Raw genomic sequence first — 26,271 nt, forward strand, 5'->3', positions numbered from 1 at the left:
ATTTCTATTCCAAATGCACTTGTTGGATATGAGATGATTATAGCCAACTCGGCGCTACGCGCCTTGTTGGCTATCAATCATCTCATATCCAACGCGCGCTCGTGGAATAATTGTTAAATAGGCTCGCTAGCATAGGCAAAATTCAGTAGAATTTTTACTGTAAACGAAGTTAGTAAGGCCTATTAACATATTTGAAAAGAATAATAAATCGGCCGCCATTAATGAAAAAGGTCTATACAATACTCGTTGGTCTGCTTCACTTTCTTTCCTCGTATTCGTTATTTAGATATTAATGAAATACGGAAATTCCCCAATAGGCCTTTTGCAACAGTCGATCACGTTACCTACTTCTCTTAAACACAATGATTTACCTATTTTTAGCAAATAATTTTATCAAAACTGAAAAGAGCGTAAAAAAGAAAAAAACCTGGCATGTGAATTGGCAGGCTTATATCTTCGAAAGAGAAATGTTTATGGACGTTCAAAATTAGAAGGATTTGTGTGAGAAAAAGCCAGCTTGCCATCCAGTCACGCTTCAGTGCTTTTCCACACAAATCCTTGTAAATTTTCCAATTTTTAAACTGTTGGTCTGAAAATGCATATTCCGGCTAAGTTTGTCACCCTCTTTCTTTCTGTACGATTAACTACGGAAAACGTGACTGGATAGTAGTCCGTTCTCGCTTCCATACAAAACCTTACAATTTTTCCAACATTCAAATCGTCCTGAAATCTCAGCCTTAAAGGTTATTGGTCTGAAAATTGGTAACAAAAATATAGCTAACAAAAATATACTTTTTGCATTTTGTAATTCATATAGCTGCAGCTATTGGCAAGTTTGCCAATTTTTGGTCACATGATCAACTGTTGCAAAAGGCCTATTCCTTAGAGACATCATGTCCCAGGGAAATTTGTGTTACTTTTTGAAAACACAGTAACTGAGGATTCCAACAAAAGCCTGGTAAAAAGACTGGTAAGCCTGGTGAAGTCTGGTTCAACCAGGCTTACCAGGCTTTTGGTTTGAACTCAAGTCTGGTTAAGAGTCTGGTATGCCTGGTTTTACCAGGCTTTCAGGGTGAGTGTGGTTAAAACACCGTACCTGAAAAGCAGGGTTAGACGGGTTTTCCCAGACTTTCAGGGTAAGTGTGGTGGGAAAGCATAACCTGGAAAGCCAGGTTGGCCTGGTTTCCCCAGGCTTTCAGGTTAGGTATGGTTGGCAAATATTACCTGGAAAGCAAGGTTTAGCCTGGTTTTCTCAGTAAAAGGGTGCATACTCAGCTGTAGTAGGTTAACAAACTAGAAAAACAGAGTAACCTAGCTTATCCAGGCGTTTTTTCACGTTTGCTTTGGCTATGGTTTTACTTTACTACGTTCTGTGATTGGGTAGCAAAATGTGCGCAAATTTCTCAACCAATCAGAAACAAAATCATAAATCACAATAATAACAAAATTCCCATTCAAGTTCAGGTAAATTGTAACAACTTTTATTGCAAACTCTTGTGCAATTTCTTACACTTTCCTTGGAATTTAAAATGGAGAATGTACATGTACACACGTTGAGAAGATAAATTCTTGACAGCTACAACCATAAACTTTGTAAAGAAATTGATGTGCAACTTTCTGAGAAAAAAATCCTTTCCACACCAATGCCTCATTGGTGTCAAGAAAATAATACATGTATCATAAATGATCTGATGTTTACTTCATTGAAATTGCACATGTTGCATTATACAACTCTTATCTGATTTTGATGTCAATGAATGCTGTTTCTGCTGCTTGGAAATTTATTTTTCTTCTTCAGGAATGGACCTGGAAAAAAGGTGAGGAAATACATGTGTAAATATTAATTTAAAGTTACACAATTATTCAGTGGCTCTTAGAGGATGGGAGAGCCTACAAAAAAAATGTTTAAAATGCATTAAAATACAACTGTAGTTACTTGCACCTTCATTTTCATGATCTCAAACTTTATGGCATTTGAGCATGATTACAAACTGCATAATACACAAAATTTGGTTAAAGTTTTTTTTTTACGGTATTTCTTTCCCCAAGGTTCAATGCTTCATAACTTGCAATTCACAACAAAGTCGAACACAATGTTCTAACAATACAGTGTATAATGATAGGTACATGTATTTTCAATCACTAAAATAAATTGTAACAAGGCGGATAAGGACTTGTTACCCACCCCAATGGTTAAAATGCCTGTTTTGCCTACATATACATATTGCTAACAAGAAAGAAAAATTTTCTCCACCAACAATGTCAATAGTTGTCAAGCAAAACAAGGGAAACAGTCAAATAAATATTAATTAAATTGACATTAAAATTATAGCTGAACTGGTCTGCACTGAAAAGGAGCCATCTGATTGGCTCCCTGAGTGGTGCAAATTTGTCTATACACACCGATAAGATGGGCCACTTTTGGTACAATGTATGTTTGAAAGGAACAAAGTGTTTCAATTTTGACCAAAATGTTCTATCTATTCTAAGCTTATGAAAAACAAACTGTTGAAACTGTCATGTCACAGTATTATTACAACATAAAAGCAAAACATTTCCTCATCCAGACAAAGAACATAAACAAGTTCCGTGCAGACTTGAAAGCAACAATGGGAAAGCATAAAAAATAAAACCTTACTAATTAACTGCATGTAACTTGCTCGGTCGGTATTGGAAAGATAATGGTCTCATCCTTTTTTAACTTGACCAATACATGTATTTTCCCAGAACAGACCTCATGCTAGCTCTAGTTTTGTGACTATGCTTCTTACACCACATACATGTAAATGTACTGTAGGTTTGCTTTGGCCCATTAAATGTGTGATATTTCTTTTAGCCAATGTAGAACAACTCAAGAATTACTGTGTATTAACTCCTGCCAGCATACTGCACTCAGTTTGTCTATGTTGACACTGAACGCCAGTGTAGGGGGCAATTCATTAAACATTGCCAAAGTAAATTTCTGAATTACCCCACTACAGTATGTCTCTTGGTTGACAGGGAAACAACTGACCAGAACATCACCACATGTGAAATCCAGCACTCAGATGACTGTGTCTTGTGAATGAGGTTTACCGGTAAGTTACATTGTACATTGAATTTACATGCATATGGGGTTATTGATTTTGTGTCACCAACTGTGTGTCAAGAGGGTGAAGAAACAGACCTCGAATTCACATACAGTACAATAACTTGGGTCGAAGTTATTGAGCTACAATCCATTCCTTTATGCAAAGTGCAATACAGTAGATGGTACATGTACAGGTAATTCTAAGTTGTGGCCCAGAGGGTATACATCGGGTATGCTTCATGTAAAAGTCCTTTTAAAGTGTGTACGTACATGTATACATTCAAGAATTCATTTCAATATATACAATCTAGGACAGCTTCACTTACGTTTAAGTTACAAAGTGGCAAGAGAAGGGGGCACTCATAAAATTATTAATACCCATGACTCAACATAGCAAATGTTTTCTTTCTGTGAGAGAGCCATAGCCAGACTTTTAGGAAAGGTGAGGTGAGCATTGAAAGTGAAAAAGACTTGAGCTTCAAGGGGGAATTTGGGGGTACACGTATGCTCCCCCAGAAAAGAGTGAAATGCAGAAGCTTTTTTTTTTTTTTTTCCCGACAGAAAACTGTCAATAACTTTATTCATCGTTACCGTTGTCTCCACACTCACAATTCTCCCCTTGGCTATTTGGAATGTCATCACAGAGGGCATATTGAATGATATCACCGATATATATTCCAAATCACACATATTCCAAATCACATCTGAGTAGTATGGGATATGAGGGGATCGGCGCATTTTAAATTGTCCGACTGTTGCACTTTTTATTTTCAATTGTCCGACTGTTGCACTTTTTAAAGGTTTTCGCTGCAATAATAACCAGGCTGTTTTACTTTTTCCCAGAAATTGCACCAAAAAATTGCACCAAAAAACTGCGCAGAAAAACTGCGCAGAAAAATTGCGCTGATTTTTTGCGCTGATATTTTTTTAAAAAAATAGAATCAATTATTTTTCCAAGTCGAAATATCCTCAAGGCATTTTCAAAAGAAAACATTTGTTGGAATTCTATATTAAAATATCCACAAAAGTGCGTTTAAAATAATCATCATGTGAAATCATTAGTCATTTCTACGCTTGGTCTTTTATTTGGTTTTTATGGCTCAGGCGAAGCCTAGAGTTTAGCTTCTCGGCAGCGCAAGTCGCAGCAAACATGTAATCGAAAGTAGATTTACTGAAGCTTGAAAGCGAAGCTTTCTAGATGAAGTGAATATACTGAGATTACATGTTTGATAAGACGAGCAGGGGAGGAGAAGCGTTAAAAACTCGCCCAGCTAGGTGGGAAGAGGAGCGAAGCGACGATGGGCTGGGCGTTTATGGCGTAAATAATTTTCCAAGGTTGAACCAAAAAAATTGCACCAAAAAATTTCGCTAATAATTTCCCAAGGTCAAATCCAAAAAGGCTTAAAGAGATAGTGCGTTTATATAGTATATTGAATGAGCGAATTTGATTGTACAATTTTAAAAAATCATTTAACTAATCGTTTGAATTCTTTTATTAGATGTAAAAATGATGTTAAAAAAATTTTTATTGAAGATGTGAAAGAGATATCAGGGAAAGATATTACTGAAAGCATGGAATCTTATAAAAAGTTTAAAAAAATTAAAAAATATGTGCATCATAAAGAAATGATGATTGATTATAACTATATTTTGAAATGTTTATATTATCAGGAATTGATTGAAAAAATGTTTGAATGTGTGAATTGTAAAAAAATACAATTAGTTGAATGTAAAAAAGATAAATATATTGAAAATAGAGATAATGGAATATATAGGATATTTAAAAATTACAAAAATGATTATTTTCCAGTTTGTCATCATTGTGTTAATGATGGTAAAAGTTTTGTCACAAAATTAAACAAATATTTTTTCCCAGTAAATACAATATCGTATGATAAATTTAAAAAAATACATTTTAATAGAAAAGAGGCAAAGCATTTTAGAAGAAACTATTATGTTCCAATTAGTGATGAAGAAGATAGTCGTTATGATGTTTTATCAAATTTAGGTATTTGAAATAATGTTTTATGGAAAAATCCTTAAGATTAATTAAGGATTTTTAAATGAAAAATTTATTCTTTACTGTCAATAGCTTGTCTCTTCGACGTTACTTTTTTTCTTACGCGTAAGAAACGCATTCACACCATTATCCAAACACTGTTTCACTTTCTCGGAAATGATGTAATGCAGTAGGACTTTCCCGCTTGCGTCTAAATTTAGTCCATTGTATGGTCATATGACAGTCGTATGAGTTTCTAGCGAATGAAATGATTACACAAAATTTTCCACAGCTTGTATAAAATTCTGTGTAACTTTCACAGCTTGTATAAAATTCTTTGTAACTTTCACATCATGTATAAAATTCTGTGTAACTTCCACAGCTTGTGTAAAAATCTGTGAAATATGTCAGCCATGAAAATGTTATCGTGGTTATTTTTTTATGAAAATATGAGCTTGAGTTTGAGTTTGAGTTTGAAAATGTTTAATATTTAAACGGTTTTGCATTTTGCATAACAAAGGCTTCTTTTTTCATTTATTTTTTTCTTACACGTATTAAACAATATCGTGTACAATTATATATTGTATAGTAGAATGAATTGTGATTCAGAAATACACGAAGGTTTCAGGGATTTTGGAGAGTCTTGTCCTTTCTGTCATGAGCAGTTTAAAAATCGTAAGTTGAACGAACGCGAACAATATTGTTTTGATAATGCTTATATAATTCTTGATAGAGGTTATTCAGTTTGTAAAAATTGCGGGCAAGTTGCTGGTTATAAAGTAGTAAACGAATATGTTAATTTCCGAGAGAATCTTTATCGCTTTCGTAAAAAGAGCGTTTACAATCGAAAATATCATCTTGAAAATATCATCGATGATTTATTGGCAGCATCGATGATATGTGTTAATTATCAACAGAGGGCAAAAATACATCGTATTTTCGTCGAAATAAATAAAATTCTTCCCCATATTAATGGGAAAAGGAAACGTATTATCAGTATAAAATTTTTATTAGAACAAATTTTAAGCGCCATGGGATTAGAACACAGTCCGCTTGTTTGTATTAAGAGTGACCGAACATTGGCTAGTTATAAAAAATATTGGGATAGTGTATTGGATTTGATTGGTGGTGAAATAGGTCAGTGAAATAACTTATCATACATCCTTGCTTGTTTATCAACAATCGGTGTGTTGTCTGAAATATAATAATCAGCATGTTGTAGTTTTTTCAGGAGATCATCATCAAATTCGCCACTTCTAAGGATTTTTTTTATATATATTAACAAGTGCTCGTACCTTTGATAGGCGTAGTGACATTGGTATGTTTTAATGTCAAGATTTTTATGCTTCAAATATATTTGAATAAAAAGTGAAACAGCAGTAGCCGCAACAAGAGATATGCCTGAAGTGGGTAAACTACTGGATATACCACCAGCAGCAATAATTGCAGAACTGATGTTACCGATTAATTTCCATTTTCTATAGGATTTATAAGCTTTTTTGTAAATCCACATTTTTTTGTGATATGTTTTGTAATAAGATTTCAATTCATCAACTTGGTCAGATGATAATGTGTTGCTGACATGGTTGAACTCTGTTGCATCAATCATAGTCTTTTATAATTATTGTCCATATAAAATTTTATGATTTTTTAAGAGCTTCATTAATCGTGCTGATTATTAACGGTTTTACTTTAGTACGCATCATATTCTCCAATAGTCCTTTGATGTCAGAATCCAATTGCACCAAAGATTGTCTTATACTATTGTCAATCAGTGGTTTGATAGTATCCTCTGTGTGGCTCTGGAGTTGACTCAGAGATATTGCATGATTTGGTTGTGTTCCATCTTTGATAATCAGATGACGGTCTTCTGTGTCAAGGTGACCATCATCATTGACGTGAATTGGTTCTTTCCATATGATATCTTGCATTTCATGTATGACTGTATATTCAATCTTATCTCCATTTTCATCCAATATATGGTTTCCGTTTTCATCTTCAAAGTATGGCATTATTATAATATTAATGTATATTAAGACTGGAATATTTTATTGTGAATTTTACATCACCAATACCAAGTCCACTTGAAAGACGGAGCTGAATACTATTTATTGAATCAAATTTTCGGTTAATATTAACAGTGGTAATAAATTTGAAATTAAATCGTGAAACGAAATTTGTTGCTCCTGCTAAATTGAAAGTAATGGATGAATTAGTATTTATTGTTGGTGAATAAAGATGGATTTTTTCTATTGTGACTTCATTTGTGAAATTTAAATTATCACCAGTAACATTTTGAAAAAATCCATTTCGTACACTTATTTTACCACTTACATAAATTTCACTTGATAGTTGTTTTATCCATTTTTTTGTAACGGCGTCGTTATCATCTGTAGGATCAGCCAAATTTACGATCCTATTATTATTCATATTAATATCCACCTGCATTTTCATCTTATTATTTTCGAAATCAAACATCTCATTTTTCAACCCATCATAAACCCTTGGATCTACACTATCACTCCATCCTTTGATTCCATAAATAACCAAGTATCCTTCTGGGTTCTGGACTACAGCTGTACCATGAATTTGCAATGTTATACGATCAGGTGTGTTTTTGCTGTTGTTATTTATCTGAACAAGAAGTTTGCCGTACGTATCGAATGCTCGGTAGACCTGTTTGTGAATATAGACAGTTGTTCCAACAGTAAACAATGATACATTGGTGGATTCAGGGAAATAATACTCGAATATCATTGTGAACGTACCAATGGGTAATGGATAAATGTTGAATGAGATACCACTTCGATAATCATTAGACCCAGAGTCCTTAGTCATTGTGATAGCATATGCTTTCTTATTTTGGTGAGCTGATTCTCTGAAATTGTTTTCAAACCCATTTACCCTGATATTATATTCTGAAGCTGATTCATCTGTATCGTACAGGTATTTGAATTCGTTTGTTTTGTGACTGCTAACCAAATGTGATTCAGCAAGTTTATCTTCAAAATACTTTTTATTTACACCGTCTTTATCATTGGTTGGCTCTTTAACATTTATCAACTTATGATCATCCAAATTTAAATCAGCAGTCATTGAATTGGTCCCATCTCTTCTCAGGAGGTTGTTAAAAGTGGTATTAACTAAAGTTGAAAAAGTATTGATAACATAGGTATCTCGATTGTCAACATAGTTTTTATCAGCTTTGAGATTCAGCTCAGCCACCCGAGCAGCAGCTGATGGCTCGCTCGATAATTTTAGAAATTTAATTACATGACCACGCATGTCTAGATCACCGCCCATTGCAGCAGGATTTAAACGGTTAAGAAAGTTATGATCAACGTAGTATTTATTAACAGCATCAGTATTATCAACAGGTGGACCCATATCTTTTATCAGATGTTGATCCATATTAAGATCACTATTTGAAACTTTTTGTTGGTATTTAGTATCACAAAAACCCAAATTGACAACATCATAGGTATTTTGTATATTAGCACCAAGATTGGTGATTTGTTTATTACCCATATCAAGGTTACCAGTCATTGGTGATGATCCATCCTTTTCCAAATAACCTGATAAATCAGGTGATGGTATTTTTTTAACAGAATCATCAACGTACTTTTTATTCGCTGCTTGATCGTCATTATCAGGTTTTAAAACATTAATATCAAAAAATGTTTTCCGTCCGGTGATATGTTGTTCTGTTGATGTGACCATTATTTCGCTTTTAGCTCGTCCACCATGACCATCAAAGTTTTTCAAATCTGGTATATTAAGATGAATGTTTTCATAAGACTGATGCTCAGTCATTAATCGAACATCATTAGAGCTACCAGCACCGTCTGGTGTGTCTTGTAGATAGATACTATTGGTATGAACACTTCCACTGTTGCTGTAAATTACTGCTTTATTAGCTCGCACATCACCAGGAGCATTATCCAACAATTGTATTTGGCTCTTTGTGACAGCATCATTAGGATCAGTGCCTTGTTTGACATTAACCATTTTTTTGTATTGTAAGTTATAATCACCATTATCTGTTAGTATAAAACCAACGCCTGGAGGTCCTTGAGGACCTTGTTGTCCTATTGATCCAGAACCTGTTGTAGAAGTTGTTTCATCATTGAAAATTCCCATTATACTAATTGTTTAGACTGTTCCGTAAAAGTTTCTTTTTACAACTTTCATAGGTCTGTCCACATAGAGAAAAGAATATGGTTTTTTGGTGGCTTTAATATATGTTCCCTTATCAACTCCCAATTCACGGGATATCAGACTCTGTTCATTATTGCTTGGGAAGTCGTAGACACAGAAATGTGAACAGTTCAACCTGATGTCCTTTGGCGTCTTGTAAAATGATTGACTAAGGTAAATAACAGAGCAGTTTTTATGGCGACCTCTTATAAAATAATCGATTAATGGTTTTTGGTTTTTATCACAAATAAAGTCATCGAATATGACAATCTTTTGTGATTCATCATCCATTAAACTCTCAACTGGAATTATCTGATCATTGCTATAAACTATCACATCATAACCAACACTATTTGATATATCATTTAGCTTTTGAATCATATCTTTATACTTTGCTTGTTCTAGATTTTTTGCATAAAGATGTATCTGATCATAGTATAATAATGGCTGCATAAGCATGTGATAAAGAAGGTTAGTTTTACCCGAACCAGTATTACCACAGATAAGCATTCGAAATGTATCATTTGGCATGAATCCATAAAGCCGTTTGAAATTATTGTTTTCATTTTCATTGTCATAGTTTGGAATATCCATTATAATATTTAATTAGACAATAAAAATGATGGATTTGTATATGATTTCTGAAAGATAAGTTTAGATAAGTTTAGATAAGTTTAGATAAGTTTATGTAAGCGAATAGTATAATGGACTTACAAAGATTAAAACAAATATCTGAAGCCAAGATTAAGGCTGGAATTTTAACTAAAGAGGTAAGAGACACGTTGAAGGAATACAAGCATAATAAACAAGATTTACAACAGGGTTTATCAGAAACGTTCAAACCAATAATTAAAGCTCAGGAAAAGACAAAACAAACAATCGACGACAAACAGGATAAATTAATTGAGCAGTTGCAGAAAAACCAAAAAGCAATCACATCAGGTTTGGAGAACATTGAGATGTTAGCAATTCAGCCTGGACAACCACAACCACAACCACAACCACAACCACAGCAAGCAACAAAACTGCCGATTGGTTACAAACCAGCTATGATGAAATCATCATATGAATCAAATCTGGACAAAGGATTCAATGATGATGAAATTGAGATAATGATGGAATATGAATTAATTCCACCTAGTTCACTATTAGAACGTATTAAGGATGGTTCACTTGTTTTTAAGGATTATGATAATAAGGTTGGGAAAATAATAAAGGAAATTGGTAGACAAAAAGGTGTTTTATCAAGAGGTAAAGGTAAAAATAAAAATGAAGCTAAAATCGATATTTTAAACATGAAAATGGAGGCTGTTAAAAAATACAGAAAAAGAATTCAACTCATCCCAGAAGGTCTCAAAACCCTCAGTGGTGAAGGCTTGCATACACAACCAAAGCGGAATGCGTATAAGATAAATCAATATGGTCAGTATGGTGGTCTCATGATTGATATCCCCAAATTGATGGGACAATTACGTCTTATTGCATCAAAAGATGGACAAAAAGTGCTTGATAAGAAGGTTGATTTTGACACCATTGATCTCCTCACAAAGAGATTCAATTCAAAAAAGAAATACAGTGATATAGCCAAAATGGTTTTCAATGAATTAAACCAACTGAGTGAAATTCCAATCCATAAAACCGGTAATAAGTTCAAAAAAATAGGATCAGGAGTTGTCTATTTCAATAATATAAATGACCTACTTGACAGAATGGAACTTCTCGGGGGATCCATTTTAGCTGGGAATAACTCCGTTAAAAATGAATTTTCACAGATTACCCATAAATTGAATCAACTAGGGACGATTTCCAATAAACAACTCATTGAGCTGTTGAAGAATTATGTATTCTAATGATATATATGCAAGAACGAGAAATAAAGATATCATCCGTTAATCGTCAAAAAATAGGTAGGAGTCAGCCTGAAGACTTTTCAATCAAGTTTAATCCACCAATTCATCTTGGCAGCGATATGAAACATGAACTAGCAGTTAATCGTGTGTCAATGACTTATTCATGGCATAATATCAATAATAAAAACTACAATAATAAAATCAAATACTCCAAAGATAGTGGAGCCAATTGGGAAACAATCACATTTGTTGATGGTATGTACAGTTATGATGATCTCAATAATTATATTACACAAGCCATTGAGCAAAACGATGATAAACCAGCCAATCGTGTGGCTGTCAAACTGTATTTTGTTTTATCAAGTTATCGTGTCGTTGTCGAACTTGGAAACAAATGGAGATTAGATATATCCAATTCAAAATTCGGTGATCTGATCGGTTTTGAGCCCAAAATAATAACACAGACTGAATATAGCAGCAAACTTCCAAATATAACCAATAGTATTGATGTCATAAACATAAATTGTGATCTTATAACTGACAGTATTAGCGATGGAGTATTAACAAATACATTAATAATGATTCCAACAGATAATTTAAGAAGATCATTTCCATTTACTTTTGAGCCAAAAAGAGCTTTATTCAGTCCAGTTTCAAAGAATATTATATCCGAAATCAGAATAACGGTAACGGATGCATTAAACAGACCCATTGATTTAAATAATATAGATTGGTTTATGAGTTTAATTCTACGTTCAAGTTTTGTGTAATGAAATTGTATAATGAGACAAAGTGAATTCAAAAGAAGATTTGACCCAGAAATGGGTCGTTATGTTAGAAAGAATATTTACGATGAATCAATTGTTGGTGGGAATATATTTACATCAATTACATCAAAATTATTCGGAAAAACAACCAAAGAATTAGCTAAAAAAGGAGTTAAAACAGCAGCGACAAAGGCTGTTACAAAAACTGGAGAGCATATTGGGAATAAAGCCGGAGATAAGATAGTTCAGTTATTGAGTAAAAAACAACCTTCAATTTTGTCACCTACTAATGTGTCCACTCAGCCAAGCGTAACAAAACAACTTTCTGATATGGAAATAGCAGATCGAGTGAATCAGATAATATCTGGTGGGAAAATCAGAAGGAGGAAAATTGTGTAATATAATAGTATAATGAAATCATTCAGGAATCCAAAATATTTAGAACGTTATGAAGATGTCTTTTTCGAACTTGAAACACCACTGAATACTACAGCCCCTGCAAATAATGCTTCTCAAAAGAAGACTGGATACAGGTTTGTAGTTGACAACACAGGTGAGGTAACACCTTTCGACTGGTATAATGCTAGAATCTCAATGACCTTCAAAGTGCAAACAATGGCTAATGCTAATTTAGTGGCAAATGATGAAAATAATATTGTAAATGGCTCCCATTCATTTATCAACAATTTCGATGTGAAGCTAAATGGTCGGAAAGTTTATGACTGTAACGATGCAAATCATGCTGTCAATATCAAGAATCTGTTGGAATATAGCCCAGATTATGCTCAATCAACTGCAACAAATGAGTTTTTCTATTTAGACACTTCCAGAGAACCTCGATTTCAAGAAGCTGCGGTTAGTGTAGGAGCAAAAGCCAGAAAAACTCTTTTGGGTACTTCAGTCAATGTTCCCACAGAAATTTCTCTTAATCGTTATTCATTTTTTGAGGCACTGCGAGATGAGCTTCTTCCTGCAACAAGGTTGGAATTAAATCTTGAAATTGAATCTGATGGAAATCTTATTTGGAGAACAGGCGGCGCTGCCTGCCGTGTTATGATAATGAGGATGCAACTGGTTGTGCCAAGAATAACTTTCAATTCAGAAGGACAGTCATTGTACATTAATCAGTTTATGAAACCGCATAAATGGATATATCTACGTGAAAACATCGAACGATCAAACAGTACTACAAGGCGAGCTGGCGTTTTTCAAATCACCAGCGGAATCGAACGACCAAGACATGTGTTTGTGTTCATCATCAATGATGCAAATGTTGATGCTCAAACAGCCAATCCTTTCTTGTACAACACATTCAGTGTATCAACAGATCCGAGAACTCTTTCTAATGCCCATCTTGTTGTGGGAAATGGTAATGAGTATCCAGATGTACACTATACCCCAGAAGTGAATATAAACCGAGTGTACCGTGACATTATGAAATATGTTCACGCTAATAATGAATATGGACAAGGTACACTTTTGAATACATCTAATTTCAAATCATTATTCGGGTTTTTGTACTTTGACCTAACAAAACAAAAGATGGATATAAGAGATGGTACCACTAAATTAGCATTCCATTATGAACTGTCAGGTACGACTGCTGCAGCTTATTCAATTTATGCCCTTACTTTATACGAACAAGATGCTGAACTTGTGCAGAAAGACGGCAAGCTTTTATTCAGATAAATATAATTTTATCTACACATATCATATATAAGATATGACTAGCTATCATTCACATGGTGTAAAATTGTCTCAAGGACAAAAACAAAAATTAGCAAAAGCATTGAGAAATAATTCAGCAATAACAATCAGATTATCACATGATGAACTAAATGGACCTGACCAACTTATGTTAACAAAGTCCCAAATAAATAGATTACGAAAATCAATGACAAATGGTACTGGTTCTGATATCAAAATATCTAAAACACAGATACGAAAAGCAGTCAAAATGGGAGGAAGCCTATGGTCATCATTATTCAGTCTTGGTGCGAGGGCGCTTCCAGCTGTAACAAGTCTAGCTTCAAAAGCTGCTGGTCCACTGGCTACTGGAGCATTATCTGGTCTTGCCAGTCTTGGTGTTGATAAGATATTCGGAAAAGGACAGGTTGGTGGGTTCTTAATTCCACAAAACAAAGTTGATCAATTGATAAAGTATAAAGATTGGTTGACAAATGAACAAAAGAAACAAATCGTTAATGCAATTCATACTGGTGGACAGATTGTTATCAAACCGACAAAGAGTCAATCAGGTGGTTTCTTGGGTACATTATTGGCTTCAATTGGCGTTCCTTTATTGTTGAATGCATTGACAGGAAAAGGTTTACAAGTGGATAGAGAGAGATTGAGACGGTCTGTACCAGTTTATGTTCCAAAAAATACCAATGGTGGTTTGGTTCTTCCGGCTGATTATAGACCACCTCCATTTTATGGTACTTGGAAACAACCCATAGGCATGGGAGTAAAAAAAAAAACCTCCAAAAAAGGAAAAGGGTTACTACTGGGAAAAAACAGTCCTTTCAAAAACATTCCACTAATCGGGGATATCTTGTAGAATTTATTAATACTCCGCTTAGCAATTTTGATCTTAATAATTGGGTTAAACAGCTTGGTATCAAATATTTCAGAGGAGTTTTCAGCAAAGATAAATTACCCATGTCCATCAGAAACAATGAAGTGGGGATCATAAATCTTGATGATTATATCGGATCAGGCACACATTGGGTTGCATATCGAAATGGAAACAAATATGCTGAATATTTTGACAGCTTCGGATTACCTATGCCAAAAGAAGTGGAAAAATATCTTGCAACAAGTGGTAAACCTTTGATATATTCATCAGATGAAATTCAAGATCGAGATTCTGTATTATGTGGATATTGGTGTCTCTATTATCTGCTTGAAAGACAAAAAGGAAAATCGATTCTAGAAACAATTCATAATACCAATTTCCATTTGAATACTACTGATAGTGATAATCATGAATTCATAATAAATTATTTCAAAAATATTGTGTAATATATATGTATAAATGGTAAAATCGTATTGTGTTAAACAGAAAAAACAAACTGAATGTGTTGAACCTTCTGGTTATTTCCAAACAAAAAATAATAGATTAATGTTTTTTTGTACTTGTGCAGAATGCGGGATAAAAAAAACCAAATTCGTTAAACAAAATCAGGGAAACGGAGCAGCCCGCACAAAGGGGCGGGCATAATGGATACTTTAGCATCAACTGGTACTGATATGTTAATTCAACATGGTATCCCATGGTTGGGTAAAAAGGCTGTAGAAATGGGTAGATATTACGGATCTGAAGCATTGAGAAATCCCAAGCTACAAAAGAAGGCTCTTGATTATGCTTTAGAAAAAGCTACTCCTTTTATAAAGAAGACAGGTTCTGAAATGCTTGATCAATTATCTACCAAAGTACGTCCTAATAAAAAATATGTTACTGACAGAAAGGATCTCGATGGGAGTGGTTTCGATCTTCAAAAACAACTAACCAAACTTGGAGAATTACATATGAGAACTCCTAAGGGGAAAAAATACAATTATTGTGGACCTGGCACAAAATTAGAAGAAAGATTAGCATCAAATGATCCCAATTATCGAGAACCAATAAATAAACTAGATGCTATTTGCCAACAACATGATATAGATTATAGTAATGCTAGATCATTATCCGATAAACACGCAGCTGATGATATTATGCTACAAAGAATATCTGAAATACCTTATCGTGAAAGACCTTGGGGTACAAGCTTAGCTCAAGCTGCAATAGCCACAAAGAAAAAGCTTGGACTTGGAGCTTCAAAAAACGCCAAAAGCCGTCGAGTAAAAACTGGCAAGAAACATTAGCTGATGAACTGCATAAACCCATAAAGCGTAACTTTACTCGACGGCGTGTTATTGTTAATCATGTTGATGAAATATGGGCTGCTGATCTTGTTGAAATGCAACAGTTGAGTAAATGGAACAAAGGTTATAAGTATCTTCTCATGGTTATAGATATCTTCAGTAAATACGGCTGGATTGTTCCGTTAAAAGATAAGAAAGGTGAAACTGTAACCAAAGCATTCCAACAGATTTTCAAAGAAGGGGATAAACCAGAGTATCTATGGACTGACAAAGGCTTAGAGTTCTACAACAAACATATGAAAGACTTACTCCATAAACACAACATAAAACTCTATTCAACAGAAAATGAAGAAAAATCATCAGTGGTGGAAAGATGGAATAGAACAATCAAAACCAAGATGTGGAAGCAGTTCACTGCCCAAGGCAATACAATGTATCTGGATATATTACCCATGTTGTTGAAACAGTATAATATGTCTAAACACAGTTCAATCAAAATGACACCAACAGAAGCCAGAAAAAAGAAAAATAAAGGAACTGTTTACTTCAACCTATATGGTGATATGAAGCAATCAAAATTACCTAAGTTTAAAGTAGGTGACAAGGTTAGGATATCAAAGTATAAAAGAAAGCTATTTGATAAAGGTTATACACCAAATTGGACTGAAGAAGTGTTCATTATCGACAAAATCCAATACACCAATCCGATCACTTACAAACTGAAAGATCTCAATAATGAAGAGATACAAGGCAGCTTTTATGAAGCTGAATTGTTGAAAGCAAAACAAGAGGTATTTAGAATAGACAAAGTCATCCGGAAAGATCACAAGAAAAAACAAGCTTTAGTGAAATGGAAAGGATATAACGATGACTTTAATTCTTGGATACCGTTGAAGAATTTAATGGTTTAAACAGAAATTAATATATCATATATCATATATGGATAATATAGATTGGAAAAAAAAACTTTTCAATGAACTGGCATATTCACATGATGACGCATACTACTGGAAGGGTATCATTGAAGATTTTGATGAATTAAATGATCTTGCTGACATGCCATCAAATAAAAAGCCATTTTATGATCCTTATTGGAAAAATAAATTATTATACATGATTAAATATAGTAGAGATCTCGACTATAAGAAAATTTATGATAAAGTAACTGAAACAAAAAGTTCAATTTATGATACTGAAATTAATGATTATTTTGATTCTAATATGTTCTCTAAAAAATACATTTTTTTTAATGAGTATTCTGATTCTTCCATTGATTCTTCTGATGATTCATCTGATGATGAAACTAATGAAGATGAGGGATAAAATGAATTATCACCATCTTTTGAAATTTAATAACTGTAATAAAATGTGTCTTCGAATAAACTTTAAAAAATAGCTATTTTCTTTCTCCACATTTTTTTCTATGATAATTTTTATATTGATTTTTCATTGTTTGACCACATTCACAGGTGTATGTTCTTTTAGCCCATTTTTCTTCATCGCTTAATAATCTCATTCTTTTTTCTCCTGTTCTTGATGATTTGATATAATCATCTGGCATATCTTCTTTTTTCACATATTCAAATTTGTAAGAAATACCATTCTTTTTGGAAATTCCAGTTTTGCAGTGGTTAATACCTTCGCAAACCATTTTTACTATCCCTGCATTAATACCAAGATATTGTTGAATAGCATACATACTATTAAAGTATGTCACCTCATTATTACTACAATTGATGGCTTTTACAAATTTTTTATTGGTATGATTATTTGCCACAAACGAATAATCACGTTTTTTATCAGAAATTTCTATCATATTTTATAATAGTGACAATTCTTTAAACCGTATAAAAAATGAAATCTACATTATTATTATATGAGAGACCTTTACATCGAATTATTATACAAATGTTATAAATATAATCGCCAATGTAATTCAGAAATATTTGATAGTATGTTGAGATATTATAATTATCAAAATGATGGAACTATTATCGGATATATCACTGAACATCGTTTAAAATATTTGAAAGAAAAATTCATGAGTGGAGAAAATGGCTTTTTCTCAACATTGATTAAAATATGTGAATGTTTACAACCTTTGAAAAATCGAAAAATTGAATATTAATTGAATACGTTATTGATTCTTTGAAAAATTGATCGAGCGTATACTGGTGATTCAATCTCCTGCTTCTTTTATTCGGTAGTGACCATATGCATAACTATTTATGCCATCATCAAGTATATACCTTTTATCATCAAAACATGACAATGAAACTTTGTTTAGTGAAAAACTCTTGAGGATATGCAAATCACTTCTGATCGTTTTCATGTTATGATACATTTGCTCGTTGTTGAATAATATATTTTTGTAATCCTCATGTTTGATGACTTTTTTAATCACATTTTTCGCAATACCTTTTGCAGTTTTATTGTTGGTGCCATCATCTTTGGTGTATGAATACATTTTACTACGTAAACCAATGAATTCTGTTATTGGTTTGCCAGCCGCTTCATCTTTAAACTTACCTATTACCTTTTTATTACTAGCATCATAAAATGGACTATCTTCTGGATAATCACTGTTATCAAATTTATCTTTGTCGTTCCAAAAATCTTTGTAGGAATCTTCTGTTTGAATTTCATACGTTAGAGAATCAGTGTCTGTAAATAATAATTTTGCTCTGTTTCCGTATTTGGATTTGATGTAGTTATAATGAAAATCATATATTAGTGTTTTACTTATATCTAGAATACACATCCCAACATATGCTGGTCTATTTAAGGTTAATGTCTCTTTGATCTTATGAACAGCCACAAGATTCTCGTTGAAAATTTTACTGGATACAAAGGTTGGTTTCGATGTTAATTGAACAAGTTTCTTTTCATCAGTGACTAACCTTACATCAACTCTTTTTCTGAGGTTTTCCATTGTTTTTCCAAATACACTATTATTCATAAGTTTAAAGAAATCTTTTTCAAAACTATTTTTGGCATTAGTTCTTTTAAGAGTGTTGAAATCTATGTATTGTTTTAGCCATGGAGATTGATCAAATTCAAGTACTCTATGAACCTTGGTTATTTTCAAACCTAGATCAAGATATAAATGCAAATTTCTGTAATGTAATACATAGTTCCGTTTTTCAGACAAAGTTGGAATTAATTTATGAACCTGACCAATGGAAATATTATACTTTTCTTTTATCGTACTACAATAATTCGACAACATATTCTCTTTTACACAAACTTGTTCTGGTGCTAATGGAAAATCATTATGAAGATCATGTAGTGAGGTAGGATAATCCAAATCAACTTCCAATATTAATCCCTTTTTTGATGAGGAATCATACTTAGCTAAGTCAAGTTCATCGATTTTATTTTGAGACATCCATTTAAAACCACCTGTTGGAAGATATTGTGACATAGCCCAACCATATAAATTATTTGCATCAAGATACATGATATAAGAAGATGGTTCTTTTTCATCATACTCTTTCATGTAGGGATTATTTGCTTTTCCATATCGATTAGCAATGTAACTGGTACCACCTCTTAGACCTTTTTCAATGAATTGGAACATATCAATATCAGTCATAAGTTCTAATTTGATACCAGTCATTTTTAACATAGCATCCCAACTCAAACCCGGACTTGTGAAATAATGACATGGATCTAACTTATAATATTCCAAACACGTTTTCCTGAAATTTTCAAAAACATCTGCTAATAAAAGTATGTCACTGTTTAAGTAAAGATCATGATATACTCCCATATTTTCTATTTTAAAGGTTTTCCAAACTTTTTTTGCATGGTCATAATCTTCATCTGAAATATGCTCATTATTCAATTGACTATAAAACTCTTCTTTTGATGGTAATTCAGTCATTTCAAACTTATCAAAGCTATCCATGTAATCATATGGGTATACACCTTTCTTCGTCATCAAATTGAAATATTTATCCTTTTTGAAAAATTCTCTCGTGTATTTCAAAGCATCTTTTGGAAGATTGTTAACAAGATTAGCAAATGATTGGCTCATAAACTGAAAACTGTCAATAAATACCAAACTATTTCCCAACATAACAGCCATATATTTTTCCATGTTATTTGGAATGGCATTGACATTCATTTGACACTCCTCACCTTTTCCATTCACATATGTATGTTTTTTAACAATTTCACCAATCTGCTGCATTATAAAATGACTATCGTATCCTCTCAGATTATGAAAAACCACAGGTATCTTGCCAGTGAGTTTAAACGACAAATTGCAATCTTGATGTGCTGAACCTCTAAACAAACCTGTAATATGACAATGGTCCCTGACTCTTATATCTTTGTTATTATACGATATACCACAAATATGACACTTATCAGCTTTTTTAAATTGTTCTTCATCAACATTAGTCATTTTCAATGGCTTGTTGAATTTGTATTTGACAATGTTTTTGCAGTAACGTACTTCTTCTAACATTTGTTCTTAAACTTTGTAAACAGCATTTTCACCTCTATAATATTGAACATCCTTGGTATACTTATCATCGTAACAACAAACAACTTTATACCCATATCCACAATCTGTATGCTTTTGATAGGCATCTGTAAAAGATTTATCATTATTCCGCTGGCAACCATGTATCTTCTCTGTTAAAGCTTCAAAGTCAGCATATATTACAAATGGAGCAGGTAATTGCTTGTGGTAATGGTTATATTGTAAAATGTTGTTATCTTTACTTGGCATTTTAATAGCCTGTTCTCCATTTATTACAATACAGTTTTTTTTGTGGACATCAAACACATCTTTTGTGCTAAAACATTGCAAACAATGCATGCAAAAATGTTTCTTATTTTTATGCTTGGTTTGGTTAAACATAAATCTATTAAAATCTTTGATGTACACAAAATGTTTATTCTCATTTTCAGATATAAGCAATAATTCCATATGATCTTCAAACTTTTCTTTTGATATATAAAGTGGATATGGTTGCTTATTCTCATAACCGAAAACATTGATATTGATTTTATTTTGTAATTCAATTTTATTTATCTGTTTGATGGAAACAGGAAATACAACTCCATCATAATTCAATTCACTAACATATTTTCGGTCAGATTTTTTAATGCGCTGCGGGTCTTTATCCATTGGACAAAGATGTCTCACATGGCACCATCTAAAACATTCATTGTCTTTATTCTGCAGATTGATTAATCCTTTCTTATTTTGTAATTCAATTGGCAGTTTAAGATACGATGAACCCTTCATTGGTTTATATCGTACAATATTCAGATAATGATTGTCGATTGATTTTATGATCCATCCTGAACCCTCTGATATCCATTGAGCTATCCTATTCAAGATTTGTTCTGCAGTTAATTTTAGTGCTTCAGCAATTTCTGTTTGGTTGATGATCGTTTGAGCCTTACTGTTAAAATATGCCGTCTTGGATATAATTATATCACCTGTTGTTTTTTCAAACGTCACTTTCAGAGTTTCAATAAACTTCAAACCTTTCATGGATTCTAATATGTTTTTGATATAAAATCCTAGTTTTTGTCTTGTTTTTTGCAATTGAACTAATGGATCTTTATCATCGATTACTGTTACCTCATATGACTCAGTATAACCTTTTAAAGCTTTATTCACTTGCTTTATTTTAGTGCGGGGAGGTGGAATTGGTGTAATAATATTTTCCTCATATTCTTTAATCATTTGCTTGACATTTCTACGTGGTGCTGGAATAGGGCGTTCCATGATTTTAGTACACGGTGCTGGAATAGGGCGTTCCATGATTTTAGTACGCGGTGCTGGAACTGGTTTGTTTTGTTCGATTAATTGCTTATTCACATCAATTAATTGTTTCACTTGTTTTGTTAATGCAGCAACATTCTCACTTTGCTTAGAAATGATTTTTAATAATTCAGATTTTGATAAATTTTCCATAATATATATATTACTTGATAAATTTTCCATACTATATAAACGCACTATCTCTTTAAGCCTTTTTGGATTTGACCTTGGGAAATTATTAGCGAAATTTTTTGGTGCAATTTTTTTGGTTCAACCTTGGAAAATTATTTACGCCATAAACGCCCAGCCCATCGTCGCTTCGCTCCTCTTCCCACCTAGCTGGGCGAGTTTTTAACGCTTCTCCTCCCCTGCTCGTCTTATCAAACATGTAATCTCAGTATATTCACTTCATCTAGAAAGCTTCGCTTTCAAGCTTCAGTAAATCTACTTTCGATTACATGTTTGCTGCGACTTGCGCTGCCGAGAAGCTAAACTCTAGGCTTCGCCTGAGCCATAAAAACCAAATAAAAGACCAAGCGTAGAAATGACTAATGATTTCACATGATGATTATTTTAAACGCACTTTTGTGGATATTTTAATATAGAATTCCAACAAATGTTTTCTTTTGAAAATGCCTTGAGGATATTTCGACTTGGAAAAATAATTGATTCTATTTTTTTAAAAAAATATCAGCGCAAAAAATCAGCGCAATTTTTCTGCGCAGTTTTTCTGCGCAGTTTTTTGGTGCAATTTTTTGGTGCAATTTCTGGGAAAAAGTAAAACAGCCTGGTTATTATTGCAGCGAAAACCTTTAAAAAGTGCAACAGTCGGACAATTGAAAATAAAAAGTGCAACAGTCGGACAATTTAAAATGCGCCGATCCCCTCATATCCCATACTACTCATCTGTGTTATATTACGCCAATTCTATTGTCTTTTATTGTCTCAGAAGCTTTGGAATGCTATTTTGAGCTCTTCTTCATGGATACAATGTTCAAAAAAATATTCTTGTTCAAATGTGAAATAGCAACTTTTTGGTTTCTTGCAAGTCAACATTATTATTTTAGCATTGCTCCTGGCATGGCCCCTATGGGACAAGTGTAACGAGGAGATAGTTTACTTTATAAATGGTGTAAGGCCTGCGTGTCTTAGACTTTCTTTACATGTATATTGGCTGCTTCTCCTCACCATTTCTTAACTAATTTAGTTTCCTGTGTACATTCATAGCTCAAAGATCATATCTTTGTAATGCCTTCTGCACATGGCTTTTGCCTAATCTCTATATTTTGTAAATTTACTTATTGTTTTGTCTGTTTTGTGACTATGCTTCTTACATCACATACATGTACAGTAGGTTTGGTTTGGCCCATTAAATATCTTTCAGCCAATGTACATGAAGAGCCTTCCTTGTAAGCTGAGAATGATGAATTATTCCAGAAAGTGACACAGGCATACACTGTACTTAGAAAAAAGAAATCTGAGTGCTCCTATCAGGAGTCCAACCTACATGTAAGACCTTCCGATTATTAGTTCGGATGCTCTACCACTGAGCTACAGGAGACTCGTGGGAGCTGAGGCCATGACACTACGTGTAAGTTCATGGGACAAACATCCTGCATGCTGCTAGGATTTCAATATTGAACGTGTTATCTTGGAATACACTGTATTTTGTAATAATGGCTGTCTTTTCCATCACCTTGCCTTGCTTTGTTTGTTTCACAGGAGTTTAACACCTTGCCATCCTTTTACCATAAAATTATGCTAGTCACTGACTGTGCTTTGAGTACGCATGATATGAACAGGCAGGACAAAACTTTAGATTATCCTTTGAAGATCTCATCCCTTTCTGGGATGAGTTGCTCTTAATGCAATGATCTCATGATTCTTGCAGGATAAGAAGCATAGTGGCAAAACAAACTGAATTATGGTAGACATCAAATTCAAAATAAAGAGAAAGCCAAAGCCACAGAATTCATAGGAAAGAAATGACCTTTGCACTCCTATAAATTTGAAACAAGTGAACACAGGGCTTTGTTCAGTCAGTATCAAATCCTCTCCGTACATTGTATAATGGTAAGCGCACTTTAAGTGTACACAAAAAAGTTAATCAGTCAGAAGGCAGAGAGTAAAAGTGGCCATCCCACCAGAGAAATCAGAAGTTTTGGCTGTTATTTAACATGCATAACAAAGCAAATTGTGACTTTACCAGGGCCAGTTTTGGATGTCTGCAAACTCACCATTCAGTCGCATTGGATGAATTTGTGATGACTCTCACTTGTAATTTTGAACAAATTGCCCTCTGGAATCAGTGGAGTTTTACCTAAGCTTGATAAGCTTATGAGGGTTAATCCCGGGGATTACGCTTTGAGGATGCAATCTAAAATGCTTATTGGGGAACTGATTACTTTTCAACTTCAATGTAATAGTAGTTTTTCTACTTCGAAAGGCAAGGCAAGTGCCTCGTCTTGCTCATGTTAGCTAGGCCCTGCCTAAATGTAAACATATAATTTGTATTATATCAATATGAGACATCAGCGAACTGGCTTAGCCGTTAGTTGCCTGGTCGTTGGAGAAACAACTCGTAGGCGCGAAACGACCCATTACCGTTTTGCTTTTAAGCTTATATAGAGTTACAGCCGGCCTCACAGAGGAAATAAAGATTTGTGACCTGTTTCTCGTGGAGTCAAAACGTCAAACTTGCTTAAATTCAAACCAACAGCTTTCAATGCCGAATATTGCATTGAGGGCAGAAATCAGTTAAGTTTGAGCTTACATGTACATGTACACGTATATTTCAAACAAAATGGCCGCCAAAGCAAAGTTATATTACATCGTGTACAGCTGATTTCATAAAATTAAAGATCACTACTGCATCTTACCTTTATAGCGTCATTTGGACCACATCTCCTTGGAATCTTGAAGCTGAAATTGGGCTGCTCAGAGTTTCCACAGCAATCATCATTCACAGACAACTTTACATTCCTCTACATTCCGACGAATCGATTCCTTTTTTTTTTACCAGCGGCCAGCAGATGTCAGAGTCACATGACTTTAGGAGGCGCGGTCCCACGGCTGGAGCAACAGGCGGTCATTTTGAAGAAAGAGGTACCAGTTACTGGTTTGTAACCGTTTTCTCGGCAAACGAACTCGCTCTGATCGTATGCAAAAATAGCCTATATGGTAACGGATGAAAATATAGACTATTTTTGCTAACGATAACAAAGGTCAAGGCTTTATCGTGCTCGAAGATGACTGTGAGACGATCATTTGTGGTAAGCGGAGCGATCAAAGGACGTGGTGATTTCAAGGTCAGTAACATATCGATATGCTTCTTCCTTTCTTGGCTGGTTACATTTCATGACGTTTCCATTTATTACAGAGTATTATCACCTTCTTAACATACGTTACATACATCTTATTTCGTGAAATCTCGAAGTGAATTAGGAACAGAGGCCATTTCATTTGTTTAACTTCAGTCGATTGCGGCAAGTCTTGTATCGATTGGTTAAAAATTAATGGGCTTGGAAGCCACATCAGCCAACTTTTCATCGGATTTTCGACAAAATGTACTTTTTTTTCTGTAGTACGTTAACTTCATTTTAGAGGAGGCTCGATTGCAACTCAATCGAGCCCTTTTCTGGCGCATGTTTCTCATTTTGATCTCAAAAGTAATTTCTGGGCTAAAATGCAGTAAAATCCCATAGTGCTCATAACACAGAAGTGACCTTTGAGACTGCATGGCTTTCAAACAAGATACTACTATGCACAATGTAATCTGATCACAGAAGACTGAAACAAAAGGTGGCAAACATGAGGCTTAGTTTGCATGTACTGTTGGTTTTTAAGTCGAGCCTGTATTACACTGCACTGCACTGTCACCCTCTGGCGGTCAATTGTCAAAATCCAAAATTTCTTTCCTTTATAACTGTAACATTTTGACCTTTCTTAAATGGTCACCTCTTTTAAGCGGTAGTGGTCATCCTTTACTAAATCCCAACAAGCTGTTTTTATACTGTGTTGACCTGTTTTAAACCGTCACTTAATAAAAGGAATCCACTCCAATATTGCAACAAATGGCATTCCAGGCAATTGAAGTTGTTGCAACCTACCTGAATGCTGGCTATAGGATCTTGGCATTAATGTTTTATTAAAGCATTTCTATACCGTGTTTTTATTTGTCAAAGCATTTTATTGCTGCAGTTTTTTTCTGAGCAACCAAGCGATTTGTACATGGGTGGGGGTGATGTGGGATGGTATAAGACAGCAAGACATGGCTGTACAGTGTAAATTTTGTGAGGGGATTCGGGTGGCCTGATTTTTACTGGGTCTTTTTGGACTCATACAATATGATTCCCTGAAGTAATAATTATTGTTTATGTTTCATGTTCAGTCTAAAGCAGTTGGTTGAGATTTAGGTGACTTATGCCTATTGCTCTAGGTTTCACTGACTGTAATGCTGGCAAAATTAAGTGCCTGTGCTTGACACTGATTTGCAGGTGATTTCGTGCCATCAATAGTGTTATAATATGCACTTTTTACATACAGTCTGTAAAGTCTGGTAAACTGCTAAACCCACTACATGTAGATGCAAAATGCAACCTGATAAAACTCAGCCTCACAGATTGTGTATTGCTTTGTATATCATTCTTTGTACATGGAAATTTGCGGTCACATGTACATGACATGTACATGTGACCGCAAATTTCCATGTACAAAGAATGATATACAAAGCA

General features: G+C 33.9%; 2 protein-coding genes and 1 long non-coding RNA gene across 3 annotated transcripts in view; 1 reads left to right on the forward strand and 2 right to left on the reverse strand.

The window, feature by feature from the left end:
* LOC146461344 (uncharacterized) overlaps positions 1-26,271 on the forward strand; it is a 227,734-nt gene that overhangs the window by 65,624 nt on the left and 135,839 nt on the right. The gene's annotated exons all lie outside the window — the stretch shown is intronic.
* The window catches only part of LOC146461348 (uncharacterized), a 49,094-nt gene that overhangs the window by 4,057 nt on the left and 18,766 nt on the right, over positions 1-26,271 (reverse strand). The window lies entirely within an intron of this gene.
* Positions 1,460-24,554, reverse strand: LOC146461349 (uncharacterized). Its single transcript, XR_014857442.1, has 2 exons — positions 24,418-24,554; positions 1,460-1,806 (listed from the first exon to the last, which is right to left on the reverse strand). It is a non-coding gene; the product is annotated as an uncharacterized LOC146461349 (long non-coding RNA).

Source organism: Pavona decussata, unplaced genomic scaffold (genome assembly GCF_977016875.1).
Source record: "Pavona decussata unplaced genomic scaffold, jaPavDecu1.1 SCAFFOLD_199, whole genome shotgun sequence".
NCBI classification, from domain to species: Eukaryota; Metazoa; Cnidaria; class Anthozoa; order Scleractinia; family Agariciidae; genus Pavona; species Pavona decussata.